The sequence below is a fragment of the Lithobates pipiens genome, unplaced genomic scaffold (assembly GCF_037356315.1).
Source record: "Lithobates pipiens isolate NorthernLeopardFrog02 unplaced genomic scaffold, aLitPip1_a1.2 Scaffold_25, whole genome shotgun sequence".
NCBI lineage: Eukaryota > Metazoa > Chordata > Amphibia > Anura > Ranidae > Lithobates > Lithobates pipiens.
In genome coordinates, this window is record NW_027507787.1 from 185833888 (window position 1) to 185849422 (window position 15535).

The 15535-nt window shown below is 44.1% G+C and overlaps 1 protein-coding gene across 2 annotated transcripts in view; it reads right to left on the bottom strand.

The window, feature by feature from the left end:
• The window catches only part of NT5C2 (5'-nucleotidase, cytosolic II), a 180989-nt gene that overhangs the window by 79708 nt on the left and 85746 nt on the right, over positions 1-15535 (bottom strand). The window lies entirely within an intron of this gene.

Sequence of the window (15535 nt, forward strand, 5' to 3'; positions counted from 1 at the left end):
TCAGCACAGCATATCTTCACTCGTGACCAACACCTAGACACTGGCGAAAAAAACCGAGGTACTACCAGTAGCGGGAGTGGACTTTTTTGTCTCAGGGCGTGTCAGTGCCTACCACCTGAAGGTGGCCTATAACCCACATAGTAACTACTATGGCTCTGTGTCCCATGATGTACGATAAGAAATTTTATTTTCATTTGGTGTATCTACCTGTACAGCTTTATACTGTATGCATTTACTTGCTCATCATAGCTAAAAGTGCATACAGTGCTTCCAATCATTAGATCAAAATCATACAGACCCTTCAATGACCCTTTTATAATATAATAAACATCTACTGAATGCCAAATGTGCTCTATATATATCCCTAAAAAACATTTGGGAGTATCTAACCATAAGCAGACTTCTGGGAAAATCAGTAAGCCATTCATACAAGCAGGAAATTACATTTCTGGGGGGGGGGGGGGGTTTCAGTACACCATCTGTGTACAGAATACCTCCATGTAGCCATATTGCATTTTACATAAAATTACAGCACTGCAGATTGAAATTGTATTTTTTTCAATTACTATATGGCTTGTTTAGCAATTGTATACACTATTTTTTTTTAGTTGTTATTTTCCCATTAAAGTGGAAAGTGTAGTTACCCTTTAACCACTTGACCGCCAGAAGATTTACCCCCCTTCATGACCAGGCCATTTTTTGCGGTATTTGATCACCTCTGGGTTTTATTTTTAGTGCTACAAAACAAAAAAGGTGAACATTTTGAAAAAAAAATAAAAAAATGTTCCCCTTCATTTTCTGCTATAAAACGTATCCAATAACATTTAAAAAAAAAAAAAAAGAAAAACGAAATTTCTTCATAATTTAGGTAAATATGTATTCTGCTACATATCTTTTGTAAAAAAAAATCCCAATAAGCATATATTGTTTGGTTTACACAAACATAGTCTACAAACTTTGGGATATATACTGGAATTTTTATTTTTTATTCTAGTAATGGTGGCGATCAGCTTATAGAGGGACTGAGATATTGCAGGGAACAACTGGTCACTGACACTTTGCCTGGAACCAGTGACACCAATACAGTGATCAATGCTAAAATATACACTGTCAATGTACTAATGACACTGGCTGGGAAGGGGTTAAACATCGACATCAAAGGGTTAAATGTGTGCCTAACCAATGTTTTGGTGTACTGTATGTGCTGCTTTGCCGAGACACAGGATCAATCTCTTCTCCCCAGTCAGAACAGTTATCTGCCTTCTTTACATAGGCAGAGCCCCGTTCTGTGCGGTTTACCAATGATCGGTGTGTGCAGAAGGACATAGAGTGCCTAGCACCTGCAGATCGGCTTCTGCTGTGATTATTTATAGCAGAAGTGGTGTGCTGGTGTTGCACGTGCGCCCCGCCTGCAGGCGAAGTCCAGAATCATGTATCTATGTGATCTAGAGCACAGCTGCTGCCCTGTAGAAGTAAAACTGCTAAAGGGAGGTCAGCAAGTGGTTAATGATACATCTAGCCTCAAGTGTGAAAATTATGTTCCAGAACCAGACAGAAGGAAAACATATTCTGCACGGTTTTTGCTTTGTTTTTTGAGTACTTTTATTATACTCATAGCAGCTTCAAGTGAACATCCAATCAATTAAATCTGGTGGGAATACAGCTACTGAGTAATCAAAACTGAAAGCATATGCAGAACTCTGCAAATATTTTGAATATCATTCAAGTTGATTAAAATAATTCAATCATGCAATTCGTTTTTAATTAGCTGTTACTCTGTAGTAGGTCGGACTTGTTGGAGAGGATTTCCTGAGTTAAGAGGTCTCGCCTGACTGCTGTGTAATCATTGCAATGGTTGAGCAGAGACGGTGCACTCATCACTTAACAAGACCTGCTGTCACACTGATAGTTATATGACTTTGTGCTGTCTGCCATTGTGAAACAGATCACATAACCCCCCCCCCCAGGCCAAGTCTAGTTGAAGGCCACAACAATCTGGCACTAGTCCACCAAACACAGTGGTGTATTAATTTTAGGTTCCCCCCCTCAGATTTCACAGAATTGGATTCTTCAGCTGCTGCAATAGAACAGGATGTTCTCAGTGGAAATTAGTAACAGTGCGGTAGAGAAAGTTGTTACAGTTAAAATGTTGCGGAGAGCAGTAGGGGCACAAAAAATTAACTCTACACTGAGAAATACTTAGCTTTATACAATGGGGGTTCAAGTCAAACTGGGACTTTTGAGTTTATATAATAAAAGAATTTGAAGGAGTGGAAACTGCATTTATTTTCAACATACCCGCCTGGTACATTTATACACTTATCTCAGTGTTTAACTAATGCCTGGAAATCTTTGGCATAGAAAGATCTGTCAGTACGCCTGAACCATCCTAGGACAGCCTGCTTCACTTCGTCATCGCTGCTGAAATGCTGACCTCCGAGGAACTTTTAGGGGTCCAACAGGTGGAAATCACTCGGAGCAAGGTCCGGGCGGAAAGTGGGATGTGACAATATCTCCCAGCCGAGTTGCTGGAATGTGTAGAACTGTGAACAGTATGAGCTTGTGCGCCATCCTGGAGAAACAGGACCCCCTTAGTGATCAAACCAGGCCATTTTTCCTGCAGACGCTTATGCACATCACTCAGAACATGACAGGAATATTCACTGTTGATAGTCGCACCAAGTGCTAGAAAATCCACATGAACAACATCATGTTTGTCCCAGAAAACACTTGCCATCACTTTACCTGCAGATGTAATTGTTAAAAAATGTTTTGCTGATGGTGAGCCCACATGCTTCCACTGCTTTACACTTCCACTGCACTAAGACAATTTGCCATCTTGATTAACAGTCTATGGGCTGGCCCGAGACATGTGAGCCGCCCATCAGTAATTGGACGCACTTGTCACTTACTACTGCGTGTAGTACCACCATGCTAGCATCCCTTCTTATGCCTGTAAAATTTAAAAGGCCCAGTTTGACTTGAAGGCACCTTGCACCAACGTTACAGGAACAGAAAATAAAACCATGCTTTACTATGTATGTTGACCGCAACCAATTATATTTATTTTGCCGCTATAACATTTTATCAGGTTTCATAGTTTCCAACAGGTTTCAAACTAGTATTAGAACAACTCCCCACTAAAATACTGCAGCCAGCTCTCCCTCCTCTCCCTCCTCTCCCTCCCGCCAGCTGCAGCTTCTGCCAGGCAAACTGAAACTGTCCTGTCAGGATGGAGAGCGGTGCGTGGGGTAGGGGGATTGGTGTTTACCACCCCCCTTCCTTTCCTTGGATGGACATAGTGAGTGATTAATCCTGATCGCTCCTATGTCCATTGATCACTGGAGAATAGTAAATAGTGTTTACTATACTCCAGTTTTTTGAGTGAATAGGAATCATATCTCAATTCGTAAGTACAGTGCAGCTTTCAAGATGCAGAGAAAAAAAGCACTGTCTTTAGTCCCTTTCTATGTCTCAAAAAATAAAAAAAATAAAAAATAAAAGACATGAGGGTTCTCTTTCGACCTCTAGTATCTCACCAAAGAGACCCCCCCCCCCCTCCCCCAGTACAAGATATTGAAAAATAAGGCTCGGTTCACACAGGAGCGACTCAGATCCGACTTCAGGACGCCCCTAGTCGCCTCAGGTCGGACAACATTTAAAAATCTATGTAAGTGAATGAGAGCCGTCTTAATGCACGCTACTGAAGTCGCTCCGACTTCAAAAAGAAGTTCCTGTACTACTTCAATCCGACTTGTAGGCGACTTGTACCCATTGATTTCAATGGAGGTCGCCTCCAAGTCGGATCTCTGTATGTACAGAGGCAACTTTGACAGAATTATTAGCTCTGAAGGGGGAACTCCACGCCAAATTTCTGAAACAAATTTGGCGTGGGTTCCCCCTCCGAGAGCATACAGGCCCTTAGGTCTGGTATGGATTCCAAAGGGAACCCCCTACGCCGAAAAAATGGCATGGGGTCCCCCCCAGACAGAAGACCGGGCCACCGACTTGTAAGTCGCCCCAGGTCGTGTCTAAAAGTCGTGTTCAAGTCGTCTCCAAGTTGCCTCACAAAGTCGTCCTGAAGTCGTGTCGCCCCTGTGTGAACCGAGCCTTAAATTGTAAAAAATAAATTGAAAAACAATATTTTGAAAAAACAAAAAACAGATAGTAAGGCCCCTTCCACACGGGCTCTCCGATCAGGTCTGCCTGTCAGTTTTTTAGGCGGACCTCATCAGACCTTCCATTTACCCATATGGAGCGGCAGATATCAGCGGTCTTCTTTGTGAAAAATAGCGGTTTTCTAAACGTTTGTGTAACTATTGCAGTGCCAAAAAAAAATCAGTAGCACTTTTTTATTCTACAGGTCATGTGCTTTCAGAAACTATATGGCTTGAGGGGGGGGGGGGGGGTCTTTTACAAACTCTAAAAGAAAAATTGCAAAGGTGGTCTGGCCAGCTGAGTTTAATCACTTAATCACTCGCCAACCAAGCCAATTCTGACATTTCTCTCCTACATGTAAAAATCATAATTTTTTTTCCCCCAAAAAATGACATAGAACCCCCAAACATTATATATGTTTTTTAGCAAAGACCCTAGACAATACAATGGCAGTCATTGCAACTTTTTATCTTTCATGGTATTTGCGGAGAAATTCTTCAAACGCGTTTATTTAAACATCCCTTGTAATAGGAATATAAGGCATGATCGGTCCTCTACAATGAAAGATGGGGTCAATAAGACCCCACATCTCACCTCTAGGCTGGGAAGCCTGAAATAAAAAAATAAAACGATAATATGACCTCACGCCCGGCCTCTGCATTCAAAAAACGGTGGAAGACGAGGCGGCGCCATTTGTTTGAATGCAGAGGCCGGGTGTGACGTCATATTATCATGCTGGCCTCCAAACGATCATAGAGACTCTGGTGACCATCTGGTCCGCTGGAAATTCTGCAACCAACACCATCAGTATGTTTTGCAACAATAAGGTTGCGAAGGTCTTGAGAGAGCTCTTTGCTTTTACCCATTATGAGAGGTTTCTTGTGCAACACCTTGGTAAATGAGACACCTTTTTAATGCCATCCGTTGAGACTTAACCAGCTGATGTGAATTTGCAATGACAAGGGGCAAGATTGCTTTGTTAATACCAATAGATTTCAGCTGGTTTCTTGGCTTTCAAAGCCCTTTGCACCTCCCTTTCTTCAAGTGTTCAATACTTTTTCCCTGTGTCATTCCATTTTATTACACATCGCTTATTTGTTTTGGTTTCTTTGTATGTCTGGATTGTATGGGTTGTTCCCAACATGTGGTGAAAATGTGATGTCATTAGCACCTTTAGAAGCATATTTACCTAGAAAAATGGTGACATGTTCAATGCTTATTTTACCCACTGTACATGCTCTCCAGTCATTAGTACATTTTTGCATTCTTTTTTCTCCTTTTAACATCTAGATTTTTCACCTTTTGGTGCATTATTTCAGCTTCTTGGGGATTCCATGCTGGGATGCATGTCTACATTTTTCATATTGAGTAGTACATACCACCAGTGTCTAAGGTGTTGGTCACGAGTAAAGATCCTTACTGGGGCTAGCCATGCAGCCGGATCCATTCAGAGTGTCTTTTTGGCCAAATTGAATGGTACCCGGGCCTCGTATCCGAAGAAATTAGGTCTTGCCTGTAACGCTTCTCTTTAGAGAGCTGGGCCCCAGGATCCAGTGTCTCGTGATGTACTTCAAAGAAAAGGATTTTACAGGCAAGCTGTTAAAAAAATCCTATTTTCTTATCATACATCACGGGACACAGGGCCATAGTAGTTACTATGTGGGATGTCCCATAGCAATGCCAACTAAAGGGAAGGAGACACAAAAAAAAGTAGGGCACCAAGAGACTAGAGGACTCATACTGCAGTACATTTCGCCCAAAGGCGATATCCTCATGATCTTTTACATCTACTTGATAGAATCTGGTAAATGTATGTACTGAAGACCAAGTTGCATTGGTGATGCACTGCCCAAGAAGCACTAACAGCCCTGGAGAAGTGCACTTTAATATGAAAAGGAGGAATTTTCCTCTTTAAACCATAAGCTTGAACAATCACTTGACGAATCCATTTAGAAATAGTAGATTTCAACGCTGCCTGTCCTCTTTTTAGGACTATCTGGCAACACAAACAAAACATCTGTTTTAGGAATCTGAGCGGTCACTTTCAAATAGACCTTGACCGCTCTCACCACATCAGGAGAATGTAGTGACCTTTCTTCCACAGAACGAAGTTCTGGAAAAAAATTAAGGCAGAACAATATTGTGGTTTAAATGAAAAAAACGATACTACCTTCAGTAGGAATTCAGGATGAGGCCGCAATACAACCTCATCCTTTTGAATAAACCAATATGGCTCACAAGAAAGAGCAGCCAACTCTGATACTCTTCCTGCAGAAGATATGGCAACCAAGAAATTTTTTCCTCGTCAAGAGGACCAAAGGAATATCTTGTATTGGCTCAAAAGGATGTCTCTATAAGCCGACAGGACTAATTTAAGTCCCAAGGGCTCAGAGGAAACCTAACTGGAGGATTAATCCGCATTACCCACTGAATAAAGTTACGAACCAGAGTTTGAAGCAAGTGGCCATAGAAAAAACACTGATAAGGTCGATATCTGGCCTTTGATGGTACTCAAGGCCAGCTTCATTTCTAATCCTATCTGTAGGAATTCAAGGATCCTACCCATGACATATTTCCTGGACTGTCAACCCCTGTATTCACACAAGGAGACATGCCTTCCAGATTCTATAGAATATGACTCTGGAGGCCGGCTTCCTAGCATTAACCAAAAAGTAGAGACCACTGAAGCGAACAGCACACAATCTCTCAGAATGTGGGTCTCAATAATCAAAACGCTAAATTTAGCATTTGTAAGGTAGGATGGAATACTGGACCTTGCAAGAGAAGGTTTGGCTATAGCGGCAGGGTCCAAGGGTACCTTACTGCCATTTTTATGATCTCGGCATACCAAGATCTCCTGGGCCACAATTACCACCTCCTTCCCCCTTCTTGCTTGATCCTGCGAGAAGACGCTAGAGCAGGAAGGAATGCATAGATCAATGAAAAACTGATCCCACAGAAAAACCAAGGTATCTGTTCCGTATGCTATTGGATCCTTTGTCCTTGACACAAAGTTATCGATCTTGTTGTTGAACCTGGACGCAAAACAGTTCCACGTCCAGAACTCCCCTTTGGTATATTGACAGAAAGATGTCAGGGTGAAGGGACCATTCTCCTGGGAACAATTGTTGGCGACTCAAGTAGTCCGCCTACCAATTCTCTATCCCTGGAATGAAAAATGCTGATAGGCCAGCAATGTTGTTTTCCCAAGATAGAATATGATTCACCTCTCTGTGGGCCGTGCGACTTCTCGAGCCCCCTTGGTGATTGATATAGGCCACAGCCGTGGCATTGTCGGATTAGATCCTGATAGGAAAATTCCCTAGTCTGAGCGTCCAGGCCTCTAGGGCCAGGCGTACTGCCCGAATCTCTAGAATATTGATGGGCAAGGTCATCTCTGATTTGGACCATTTCCCTTGGACAGACGCTTCTTCCAGGACTGCACCCCAGCCCAGAAGGCTGGCATCTGTTACCACCTTCCAGGTAACTGGTAGAAAGGATTTACCTTTTTGAAGATTCTCTCAACCACCAATTGAGGCTCTGACACACTTTGGGGGATAAATGCATTGGGAAGTCCAGAGCTTGGACTTTCTTGTTCCATGTTGACAGGATGCTGTTTTGCAGCAGTCTTGAATGAACTGCGCATAAGGAACGGCATCGAAAGGAGCCACCATCTTTCCCAACAATTTCATACAAAGGCAAATAGAAGGATTATTCTTTGTCTTGATCAACTGAATCAGTTTCCTTATGGAACTGATCCTTTCCTGGGGCAAAAACATCCTCTTCTGAGCTGTATCTATGGCCCCAAGTACTGCTATCTCCTTTATGGTTTTAAGGAGGATTTCTTTAGGTTGAGAATCCAACCTAGGTATTCCAGGTAGCTGACTGCTGTGACCAAACTTTGGTTTTAAGCGGGCTACCGATTGATCTAACAAGAGCAGATCGTATAAGTAGGCTAGTATCGTTATACCTTGAGCCCTTAACCTGGGTAAAGGAGGAGCCAGGACCTTTGTAAACACTCGAGGTGCAGTAGCTATACCGAAGACAGAGCTACAAACTGGAAATGAAGATTTTCTCGAAGCGCAGAAATTTCTGGTGAGCCGGGAAAAGCGGCACATGGAGAAAAGCATCCTTGATGTCGATTGACGCCACAAGTTCTCCCCCTTGTAATATGGAGACTACTGATTGGATTGACTCCATGCAAAAAGAATGGATATTCAAAAAACGGTTTAGATATTTTAAATCTAATATAGGTCTGACATCCCCGTTTGGTTTTTGGAACCGTGAAAAGGTTTGAATAAAACCCTAATTCTTGCTCTACCAAGAGGACCAACAATATCACTCAGACAACAGAGACTTTTTTTTCACTGGATCTCTGGGAACATTTGATCTGAGAAAACGAGGAGATGGGAACCCTCGGAAGTTTGTAACCTAGAAAAATTGAGGAAGCCACCCATCTGTCTTGACATTGTTCCTGCCAGAACATTGAAAAACTGTAGAAGCATTCTCCCCCACTCGAGTGAGCGGGGATGACCTTTCATAAGGCTTTAGTATTTTGTTTTGTGGATTTTTTCCCCCAGGTCCTCTTTTGACCCTGGGACTGACCAAGAGGTTTACCTGGAGGCTGATGCCTCGGAACTGGAGAAGAAGCACATTTAAAAGAAAAAAGCTTAAACTTGTTCTTAACCAGTAAAAAGGGAACTTTTCCCATTAGAAATTTGGATATACTTATCCAGATCGTTTCAAAATAACCGTTCACCAAAAAAAAAAGGGAAACTGGCCAAGAGCCTTTTTTGCATGGTATTTTTTTATTTTTTTTGCATTCTGATATCCCATCCAAATCCTGGGCCTGCTGATCAGGAATAACTTTGGAGTACCTCTATAAACTGGTCCTTTAAGGACTGAGATACTCCGATCGTTGCTAGTGCAGGTTGAATGACTGAACCTGCGAGCGGAATATAGTTTTTTTTTTTATAAAAAGGAACTCCAACTTCTTATCTGTTGGACCCTTTAGCATATGAGCATTGTCTACTGGACAAGTCAGGTTTTTGTTTACAGAGGATATAGCAGCGTCAATTGCTGGATTTCCCCATTCCTTATAAAACTCTTTCTCCATAGAATGAGGTATTGAAAACTTTTTTGGAGGAAAAAAACATTTATCTGGGTGCTCCCACTCAGAATACATAAGCTCTCTTAGCCATAAATGGATAGGAAAAGCATGAACAGATTGGGGAGGATTTAGTGAACCCAAACCAGAAGTGGGCTCATCGACTGACTGCTCTACTGGCAGTAAAAATGTGGAGAGGACCAATTCAGTGAGAGACTGTACCAACCACCTTTCCTGCTAACCTGATACTTCCGCATCAGGTTCTTCGGAAGAGGAGACATCAGCCTCTTCCTGGTCCTTGAGAGAAATTTGTCATCTCTCTCTCCTTGTTCCTCAGCAAGAGGGTCCTGAGCAATGGATGGGGACCTGTTACGCTTATTCCCACTCTGGGATGTGATTAAAGCAAACTTTTGCTTCAAGCTTAAAATGGTTGAAGAAAAACCCTCCGTCATAATATACCTAGGGGCTGCAGTGTTAAGAGCAGCTGCAACACCAGCCCCTCCTGATGGCTCACTCTGACCAGCCATATTACTCTTACGGGAGGATGCCATCTTTACTGGGATGGATCTAAGCTTCTGTGTGAATGTATTAGTCTTTCTAGAGCCCTTTATTGAGGCGTTTTTCACCCCCCTTCTGACTATAGCCCGATGCACTAAGCAAAAGGTACTACCAAAAGGAATGCATCGCTGCTTGAGCAATAGAGTGCAGCTCTGTCACTGATATTAATGCTCAGCTTGATGCAGTAGTAAATGCGTCAAAGGAATGCCTGTGTCACCAAACCTCTTACATGCCACCCCTTTATCTTGTGTGCCTCCTGCAGCATGCAACAGCACAAATGGTGCCTTTTAAAACATACCTTCCTGCGCTGGACGTTGGAGGACGCCAATGCCGTGCTAAGCCCAGGCCCCCCCCCCCCCGCTCCTGATCCTATCCTATGGGATCCACAGGGAGGAAAGGAGGAATGGCGAGGGGGAGTCTGAAAGCTGCCGGACGGAGTGCCGTTCGCCCCAATTTTTTTATTTCATGTGGCGCTCTTTCCCCGAGAAGAGGGGAAGAAAATACAGCACAGGGGGGCGTCTGGTGGGGAGGGGAGAGGGAACCTCCCCCCCCAGAATTACCGGAGGTCTGCTGTTTGGCTGGAGGAAGAAGAAACTGCTGCTTCCTAGACACAATGTGGGCTCACTGAGAAGCAGGAGACTGTAAGTGCTCAATACAGCCCCCAGTGGTGACACATAGGCAGGACAACACTTACTAAATTTAAAGGCGACAATCATAATAAAATATTTTACATTTCTTAGAAAACTCCACTTACATTTCCAGCTGCAGGTTTTTCTGTGGTAAACCAACAGACCCAATCTTCATCCTTCACGGTGGGTTCCATTAAACCTTCAGGAGCTGGGGATCCTCGAGGAAACCCACAATCCTGGACCTGTAATAGCACCACCGGCAGTAAAAACTTTATGGCCTTAATACCAAAAAGTACTGAATCCTGGGTCCAGCTCTCTAAAGAGAAGCGTTACAGGCAAGACCTAGTTTCTTCAGATACAAGGCCCGGGTACCATTCAATTTGGCCAAAAAGGCACTCTGAATGGATCCGGCTGCATGGCTAGCCCCAGCAAGGATTGCTCCAGTGGAGCTCAGCCCAGCACATCTTTACTCGTGACCAACACCTTAGACACTGGCGAAAAAACTGAGGTACTCCCAGTAGTGAGAGGGGTTATAAAAAGGCGCGCACTTTTTAATTTAGGGCATGCCAGTGTACATCACCTGAAGGTGGCCTAAAAGCCACATAGTAACTACTATGGCTCTGTGTCCCGGGACATACGATAAATATATGCCATAGTTTGTCGATGCAATAACATTCGTGTAAACCAATCAATAAACGCTTATAGGGATTTTTTTTTTTACCAAAAACATGAGCAGAATACATATTGGCCTAAATTTATGAAGAATTTTTTTTTATTTTTTTTTAAGATTGGATATATTTTATAGCAGAAAGTAAAAAAAAAAGTTTTTTTTTGTTTTTTTTTCAAAATTGTCAGTCTTTTTTGTTTCTATTGCAAAAAAACAAAACAAAACAAAAACAAACAAATACCACCAAAAGAAAGACATACATTATATTTGGGTACAGCATTGTATGGCCATGCAATCGTCAGTTAAAGTAACGCAGTTCTGGATCGTAAAAAAAAAATGGCCTGGTCATGAAGCGGGGTATATCTTCAAGAGGTCAAGTGGTTAAGTGGTTAATTTGGACAAACCTGGGAAGGGTAAGAAATCCTACTACAAAATCAAAAGTCTCCACAATAGCCAGGTTTTGTACAGTGTATGGTCATGAGGGCACCCAAACTTGTTTACAAGTAAACACACCTGATTGATGGCTCATTTTCATCCTTGACACTCTGATGTTTCCATAAGCTGTCATTCAATACCAATGCTGTAACACAACCACTGTACTATCTCTCTAATGTAATGAATGCTGCTAAGACATGAAGTTGGATGAGCTTAAGTGGACCCAAGTAACTTCATACAGAGGGATTGAAATAGACTTTCTCCCAAAGCATGAGTGCACTGGAAAGAGAAATGCCCTTGTTGACACCACAGGGAATGCAGTAAATGTGAATGTTATAAGAATGCTATGCATTTTGCCCTTTACTTCTTCCCTCATAGCAGTGGTAGAGTATTGTAATGCGTCAGCCATTAAATAATGCAGAAAGTTTGGGGGTTGGAGTTTGTAAATCAATAAAGTCTGAAGAAAGGATCCAAGTTATCTCGAAAACTTGCATCTAATAACATATAGCAGAACTAAAGCCCACAATACTCACCTGCCCTTCAACAGTCTGAGGGCTTTGGTGTCATCTTCTACCTGGCTTCTTTTGGGTCCTGGGCTGTGCCCATCTTCATTAGCCTGCACATGTGCATGTGTTCAGTCATCCTAGCACACATAATCTGTGGCAGAATGTAAACAGAGCTGCACATTCTAATGAAGTCTGCAAACAGGTAGGTAGGTTTGTTTTCTTGCAGAAGAGACATTGGGGTTGCAAAAAGCAAATGGTGTAACCATACATTAACCACTTCCCGACCAGCGCATGACGATGTACGTCGACAGAATGGCACGGGCAGGCATATTGGCGTACAGGTACGTCCAATATTCATTGCCGCCCTGCCATCGGGAGCGCGCCGCTGGGGGCGCGCTCCCGCGCTGGTCGGGACCCCCGAGTCCGGTCGCGGGACCCGCGGACTCGATCGCCGCGGGCATCCCCGCGATCGTCTCACGGAGAGGCCGAATGGAGGAAATGCTGTGTAAACAACATTTCTCCATTCTGCCTAGCAACTAGTGACGCTGATCTCTGCTCCATGTGATTGGAGCAGAGATCAGTGTTCACTAAATGAAAGCCCAACCCCCCCACAGTTAGTAACACACCCCTAGGAACACTTAACCCCTACACTGCCACCCACTGGTTAACCCTTTCACTGCCAGTGTCATTTACACAGGAATCACTGCATTTATATAGCAGTGATTACTGTATAAATGACAATGGTCCCAAAAATGTGTCAAAAATGTCCGATGGGTCCCCCACAATGTCGCAGTCACAATAAAAAGAATCGCTGATCACCGCCATTACTAGTAAAAAAAAAAAATTATTAATAAAAATGCTATAAAACTATCCCTATTTTGTAAACGCTATAACTTTTGCGCAAACCAATCAATAATCACTTATTGCGATTTTTTTTTTACCAAAAATATGTAGAAGAATACGTTTCGGCCTAAACTGAGGGAAAAAAATGTTTTTTTTTATATATTTTTGGGGGATATTTATTATAACAAAAAGTAAAAAATAATGCGTTTTTTTTAAAATTGTCGCTCTATTTTTGGTTATAGCGCAAAAAATAAAAACCGCAGGGGTGATCAAATACCACCAAAAGAAAGCTCTATTTGTGGGGAAAAAAAGGACGTCAATTTTGTTTGGGAGCCACGTCGCACGACCGTGCAATTGTCAGTTAACCAGTTGCCGACCGCCGCACGCCGATGTACGTCGGTACAATGGCACGGGCAGGCATAAGGACATACATGTACGTCCCTTGCCTCCCGCGGGTCGGGGGCCCGATCGGGCCCCCGCCCGGTGCCTGCGGCGGTCGGTATTCGTTCGGGAGCGATCCCGGACGAGGGGACGGCCATTCATTCATGGCCACCCCCTCGCGATCGCTCCCGACGAATAGAAATCCCCGGTGACATCACTTCCTCTCCTGTAATGTAAACACAGGAGAGGAAGTGATGTATTCTCTCCTCCGTGTCGGTATTTTTCGTTCCGACACGGAGGAGAGCGGATCAGTAAGTTGCACCAACACTCTACACACACAGTAGAACATGCCAGGCACACTCACACCCCCCCTTTACCCCCCGATCACCCCCCCAATTACCCCTGCCCCCCAGTCACAGTGACACCAATGTCATTTTTTTTTTTTTTTTTTTTTTTTTTGCATTGGTGTCATTTGTGACTGTAATAACTGTTAGGGCAGTTAGAGTTAGCCCCCTTTAGTTCTAATGTACCCCCCTAACCCCCCCCAATAAAGGTTTAACCCCGTGATCACCCCCCGTCGCCAGTGTCACTAAGGCTGGGTTCACATTGCAGCGGTTTATGAGAACGAATGTGATTCGCACCGCACTGCAGTGCAAATCACATCCGATCTCTGTGCGATTCGAGTTCAGCCATTCGCCGCACCCGCCGCAAATTCGCACGGGACCCTTTTTTTGGCCCGCAGCAGAATCGGATCGCATGGGTGTTCACACCATGCGATCCGAGTTTGCAGATCGCACTGCGATATGCGAACTGATCTGGGGGTGTCAGTAACATTTCACTGACACTCCCAGCAGTTCGCATAGGGCAGTGTGAACTGCCGCCGGGAGGCATGCGATGCGGGAACCCGCCGCGGATTCGCGGCGTTTCCGCATCGCTCCAGTGTGAACCCAGCCTAATAAGCGATCATTTTTCTGATCGCCGTATTAGTGTCACAGGTGACGCTAGTTAGGCAGGTAGGTATTTAGGTTCGCCGCAGCTTTTTATAGCGCCAGGGACCCCCATATACTACCGCATAAAGCCCCCTGATTGCCCCCTAGTTAACCCTTTCACCAGTGATCACCATATAACTGTTACAGGTGACGCTGGTTGGTTAGTTATTTTTTTATAGTTTCAGGGCACCCGCCATTTATTACCTAATAAAGGTTTAACCCCCTGATCACCCGGCGGGTGTCATTTGTGACTAATAACTGTTAGGGCAGTTAGGGTTAGCCCCCTTTAGTTCTAAGGTACCCCCCTAACCCCCCCAATAAAGGTTTAACCCCGTGATCACCCCCCGTCGCCAGTGTCACTAAGGCTGGGTTCACATTGCAGCGGTTTATGAGAACGGATGTGATTCGCACCGCACTGCAGTGCAAATCACATCCGATCTCTGTGCGATTCGAGTTCAGCCATTCGCCGCACCCGCCGCAAATTCGCACGGGACCCTTTTTTTGGCCCGCAGCAGAATCGGATCGCATGGGTGTTCACACCATGCGATCCGAGTTTGCAGATCGCACTGCGATATGCGAACTGATCTGGGGGTGTCAGTAACATTTCACTGACACTCCCAGCAGTTCGCATAGGGCAGTGTGAACTGCCGCCGGGAGGCATGCGATGCGGGAACCCGCCGCGCATTCGTGGCGTTCCCGCATCGCTCCAGTGTGAACCCAGCCTAATAAGCGATCGTTTTTCTGATCGCTGTATTAGTGTCACAGGTGACGCTAGTTAGGCAGGTAGGTATTTAGGTTCGCTGCAGCTTTTTATAGCGCCAGGGACCCCCATATACTACCGCATAAAGCCCCCTAATTGCCCCCTAGTTAACCCTTTCACCAGTGATCACCATATAACTGTTACAGGTGACGCTGGTTGGTTAGTTATTTTTTTATAGTTTCAGGGCACCCGCCATTTATTACCTAGTCTCACTAGTGTACCCCTAAATTTAGGGGTGTCTACTTTCCAAAATGGGGTCATTTGGGGGGGGTTTGTGCCATCTTGGCATTTTATGGCCTTCAAAACTGTAACGCCCTTAGAAAGCCTGAAGGCGGTGCTTGGTTTTCGGGGCCCCGTACGCGGCTAGGCTCCCAAAAAGTCCCACATATGTGGTATCCCCATACTCAGGAGAAGCAGCAAAATTTATTTTGGGGTGTCATTTCACATATGCCCATGGCATGCATGAGCAATATATCATTTAGTGACAACTTTGTGAAAAAAA